Here is a 5,894-nt window from a genome sequence, read left to right as displayed (position 1 = left end):
TACACACGGATGAGGACACAGAAATAAATGGACGTCGATCCAATACTGAAATTGCATAGAAAAAAATGCAATATGTTCATACTTGATGAAACGCACATCATCCAATTCATGATTTAAGAACAAGAGAACAGATATTGACTTTTTTTACATCTATAACTACATTCTCACATTTCTTTTTTGATCTCATGACTTTTTATGCGATCCGAAAATGAATGAGATCAGAAAGATAGGCGGACGACTTGACCATAAGGTCGGATGTTTCCGTGAGCAGTAAGCAGCGGATCTCCCCTTTTTGGGGGAAAGCTAGTTAAACAAAACTAGGGATAGCTAGCAGGTATTTTCTAAAGGTTCAAAAAGAAGGTATTTCAAAATGGCTTTGGCAAAGGAGGTTCACCTTGCCTGCTTTCCTTGTCCGTCGTTCATCGATATCGTATACTGGATACCTTTTCCTTTTCCGAGTGGAGGCAGTAGGCTATTCTCGTTCTTAGCTTTATACGCGAAACATGCCATTGCGTAGGCTCGTAGGCGTAATTCGTATTCGTATTTGCTATTGGCGTACGTAATTTCCTTACTACGTCTATCGCTTGTAGGAATATCTCTAAATAGGAATCGTAGTCCTCGTATGTACATATTTCGTATTGTGATAAAGCACCTATGCCACTAGAAATAGTAGCGCCTTAAAGAAGGCATTCCAGGTTCTTTTTCCCTTGGTTTGTATCAGAGCTGACCACTGATAATAGGCAAAATGAAACATTTGGTGTGTTTTAATTCATTTTCAATCTTGTTTCCCCTTGCGCTCCGAGGGAAATAAAGGGGACATCACTGATTCATTTGGAGCTGTTTTTTAACCGACTCATTGACATGAGAGATTGGATGTGATGCGCCAGTCACTCGTACTACAGTGGACAAAGGTCACCGACAAATGACCGTTCCACAATGGAACCTGGCACTACTATTTGCCCTAAGGGCCGACCCACCTTTTCAGAGAAACAGACACATGACATCACTATATTACGCATTTTTGATATAAGAAAGTGGAGAATGCACTCTTCCTTTTTTTTACATTTTAAACTCATGTTCATGGTCTGTTTTATTCCCAATTGTTGCCCGTGTGAAATGAAAGAAGAGAAATTGGGCCATGTTTCCCGAGAGAGACTGCCTTCTCTCAGGCCAGCAGCCTTATACTTATAGTCAACTGCTCTATGACGATCTGACCTCTTTCCTGGGCTCTGCTTGCTCGTCTACGCTCCGACCAATTCAGTCAAAATCGAAAAAACGATGTTTCCTTGAAAAAGTCTAAGAAATAGTAGTAGTAGTCAAAAAGTGCACTTTTTCCATATATTTTGATTTATAGGGATCCCTATCTTTATCTCTATCCACAGAGATACCTATCTATATAGAGAGAGATTTTTCTCAAAATTGATCTAGACTATCCTCTATCCGGATAGATATGTCCCTATGAGCGACTAGGCCGAACTTTTTTTATATGTTTTGGCCACGTCCATTTCCGCTCCGAAGAGGAAGGTTTGGATCTTTCAATCTTATGTCGTGAGGGATGTGACCTATGTTAGGTCCATAAGATACCACAGCTTTAAGTGTTCTATGATTCACCTCTGAATAATGAGTAGGTAGTTCGATCCTTTTGATTCTTATCTTCCTAGTAAACGGGGATCCGGAGCAATAGGTTGAATTACTATATAAAGAAGACTTTTCTACAAAAGGACTTATTGTTCGAGTAGGAAGATTTCAGTTTTTCTCCTTCCCTCTTTTCAATAAGAAGAAGTATTTGAAATGAAACAAATTCCTCTTCATTCTGTTGTGCTCAGTGAAGGAACTGCCTAAGCATACTTTTGCGGATCCAAACTTCTTTGTTCTTTCAAAGTCTTCTTCTTGCATATAAGAACGCAACTTTTGCAATTCCTTGGGTTTGAGTAGTAAGCGGCATCCCCTCTGAGTTGTGAGTAAGCAGAACCATTCTTTTTTTGTTCTTCTCCAGATTCTGGCCGGTAGGAATTTGCCTCTTTTTTTTCCAACTGATATGGCCGATAGGAATTTGCCTAGGATTTTTCCAACTGATATGTCAATATATAAAGATCTCCTTATTTCAAAACCGCGGGTTCTCGTGTCATTTTCTTTAAAAGATATTAGATCACCGTGGGAAACTTTCAAATGAGTAATGGTTACCAGTCCATTATTCAAACAAACCCTTCGATGACTTATCGGCTGCCTTGCTTGAGGAAGAGTGTCACTAAAATGGAGACGAACCGGAATCACGTCCGATCTTGTTTCTTGATTGAGTAAAAAAGGGATATATGAAGTTCGTTCTCTTCCTCTGTGCATCTCCCTTATGGGTAAATCCCCATAATAAAGAGACAACTTTCATGTAGTTTGTGATTTGATGTTACTGTTTCGATTTTCTCTCCGAGAAAGATTTCTTTTAATGGATCTCCTCTTGTTCCTCAATCTTCGGAGCATACGGTGTTGGATTAGAGAAAGTTCTCTGTTCCAAACATTTCCTGGAAGTAGACGACACATTTTAAATCTTAATGCTGGCATGGCATATTTCGTTGAATCAGTCTTTTTCACCACATCGCGTATAAAGGGAATCGAACCCAACTCTTCCACAAACCCCCCACGAATGGCCCTCCCTTAATTCAATGAACTATGAGAAATCCTTTTTTAGTTTTTTCTTTTCAGTTCTCATAAGTCCTTGATATACTAGAAGAAACTCAATACTTGTCCGACTACGTCACAGTGCTCAGGTAAAGTGGCAGTGGTTGAAAGTGAGCGGAAACGTCAGTGTTTTCTGTGTGTTACGATAGTAGTGGTGAAAGAAAATCCAATTCAAATATCTCAACGTAAAAGGAAAATCGTTTCACTATGAAAGGAAAGCTAGCTATATGAGATCGAAATCACTCTATCTACGATATTCATTGCACCATGATTGAAGGACAATGAGGGGCAGGTTATATTCCCTTTCTTCTGGTCGATTGAGCTCGAAGGCAAAAGGCACTAAAGATGTTTAAGATGTTTCATCCGAATTGCTATTGACATCGACTCATCCGAGAGATTAGCAAGCACCTCAGGGTTGTGAGAAATCCATCCCCAAAACCCAGAATTGGATCTATTGTTTTCACTTTCTTTCCCAAACAATGTATCTGTTGATACCAGAATTGCTTATATTGCTTGCCCTAAGATGGAAAATGCGATAGAACCCACTTTACATACCTCCATAGGAGGAGATCCCTTAGAAGAGAGTGAAACAGGCAGTACAGCAATTCACAAGCCATAGAGAACGAAACTCGGAAGAAGATCTAGTTTCAAGTCAGCTAGGAAGACCTCTTTCTTAAATTAAAGGGAAGGGGTCCACATAAACCCCAATTATTCCCTAGCTTGTTAATCCAACATATTAGTTGGAGTTTCTGAATAAGAAAGAGTTGGGCGATGGTTTTAGAAAACCCGAAACTAGCCATGCCCTAAAAAAAGTGAATTCCAATTTACGTGAATCACGAAAGAAGCAAAGCCGGTCAAAGAATCGATTATATGCCTTCTCTTTCCATAAGACCAATGGCCTTAGTAACGTAACGCACAGAAGGAATAGAAGACAGAGTGAGGGGATATGTCACGAGAAAAAGGGATGAATAACTACCCCTGTATACGTAGCTTTGTGTAACAGGGGGAACGACTGTTGAGTCAAAAAGCTGAGTGAGAAGGAAGCAAAGGATCGGTTGTGGCGGGATACGAAGTGCTCTGCTAAGCCAATACGAATGTTTACATACGAACCCACGCCAATACATACGAGTAGTAGGGGTATGGAAATTCTCATCAATTAAAGGTTAGGGCTCGGTTTCTGGTTGACTTTTCGAATCCTATCCTCTGTTTCTGGTTAAACCAATTAAATAGGAGTATCCACCGAACTTTCATATGTTGTTGTTCCTATACGCTACCGGGTTCATATTTATAGGCAATGATTTCATTTATATTCCAATTTGTACGTATACCCCATCGCTTTGTTTACCATCCCTATCGTCTCGAATAAGGTTTCCTAGCCTAGCCCATCTCGGTGTCAGCTACCGAAAGAAAAAATTGGTCTAAGGGCAACATCTACTCGTTCATCTCTTGCCTCACATCGAAAGAGGCATGGTTTCTCTCTTCAATCACTCCCCTATTTGCCAGCTTCAATAGCATGGAAGAAGGTGTTCAAAGAACATAGTTTAACATCTACATTTTCTCCATTTGATCTTGATCAATAATTCACTTATAGAAATTGTCGGGGGTTGGGTGCGACATATGCCAATGGATGGCTTATCATGGTGGGAGCGAGTAGAACGTCGCCGGTGCCTGGAAGCGGGATGAGGCGTAGACACGTACGCCGACGAACTTTACCCAGGTTGGGGGCTCTCCGTGGAGATAATGTTGGGGAACGTAGCAGAAATTCAAAAATTTTCCTACGTAACACCAAGATCTATCTATGGAGAGACCAGCAACGAGTAGAAAGGAGAGTGCATCTACATACCCTTGTAGATCGCTAAGCGGAAGCGTTCAAGTGAACGGGGTTGATGGAGTCGTACTCGTCGTGATTCAGATCACCGATGATCCTAGTGCCGAACGGACGGCACCTCCGCGTTCAACACACGTACAGCTCGACGATGTCTCCCACGCCTTGATCCAGCAAGGAGAGAGGGAGAGGTTGAGGAAGACTCCATCCAGCAGCAGCACAACGGCGTGGTGGTGATGGAGGAGCGTGGCAATCCTGCAGGGCTTCGCCAAGCACCTACGGGAGAGGAGGAGGTGTCACGGGAGGGAGGGAGGCGCCAAGGGCTCAGGTATGGATGCCCTCCCTCCCCTCCACTATATATAGGGGCAGGGGAGAGGGGGGAGGCGCAGCCTTGCCCCTTCCTCCAAGGAAGGGGTGCGGCTAAGAGGGGGGAGGAGTCCATCCTCCCCAAGGCACCTCGGAGGTGCCTTCCCCCTTTAGGACTCTCCCCTTTTTCCTATATCTTGGCGCATGGGCCTCTAGGGGCTGGTGCCCTTGGCCCATGTAGGCCAAGGCGCACCCCCTACAGCCCATGTGGCCCCCCGGGGCAGGTGGCCCCACCCGGTGGGCCCCCGGGACCCTTCCGGTGGTCCCGGTACAATATCGATGACCCCGAAACTTGTCCCGATGGCCGAAACAGGACTTCCTATATATAAATCTTTACCTCCGGAACATTCCGGAACTCCTCGTGACGTTCGGGATCTCATCCGGGACTCCGAACAACATTCGGTAACCACATACAAACTTCCTTTATAACCCTAGCGTCATCGAACCTTAAGTGTGTAGACCCTACGGGTTCGAGAGACATGTAGTCATGACCGAGATGTTCTCCGGTCAACAACCAACAGCGGATCTGGATACCCATGTTGGCTCCCACATGTTCCACGATGATCTCATCGGATGAACCACGATGTCAAGGACTCAATCAATCCCGTATACAATTCCCTTTGTCTAGCGGTATGGTACTTGCCCGAGATTCGATCATCGGTATACCGATACCTTGTTCAATCTCGTTACCGGCAAGTCTCTTTACTCGTTCCGTAACACATCATCCCGTGATCAACCCCTTGGTCACATTGTGCACATTATGATGATGTCCTACCGAGTGGGCCCAGAGATACCTCTCCGTTTACACGGAGTGACAAAATCCCAATCTTGATTCGTGCCAACCCAACAGACACTTTCAGACATACCCGTAGTGTACTTTTATAGCCACCCAGTTACGTTGTGACGTTTGGCACACCCAAAGCACTCCTACGGTATCCGGGAGTTGCACAATCTCATGGTCTAAGGAAATGATACTTGACATTAGAAAAGCTTTTAGCATACGAACTACATGATCTTGTGCTAGGCTTAG

The 5,894-nt window shown here is 43.7% G+C and overlaps 1 pseudogene; it reads right to left on the bottom strand.

The window, feature by feature from the left end:
* Positions 1-1,482: 1,482 nt before the first annotated feature.
* Positions 1,483-2,556, bottom strand: LOC119281134 (annotated as a pseudogene).
* Positions 2,557-5,894: the final 3,338 nt, after the last annotated feature.

The sequence above is a fragment of the Triticum dicoccoides genome, chromosome 3B (assembly GCF_002162155.2).
Source record: "Triticum dicoccoides isolate Atlit2015 ecotype Zavitan chromosome 3B, WEW_v2.0, whole genome shotgun sequence".
Classification (NCBI taxonomy): domain Eukaryota; kingdom Viridiplantae; phylum Streptophyta; class Magnoliopsida; order Poales; family Poaceae; genus Triticum; species Triticum dicoccoides.
This window is presented reverse-complemented; position numbering and strand designations above follow the sequence as displayed.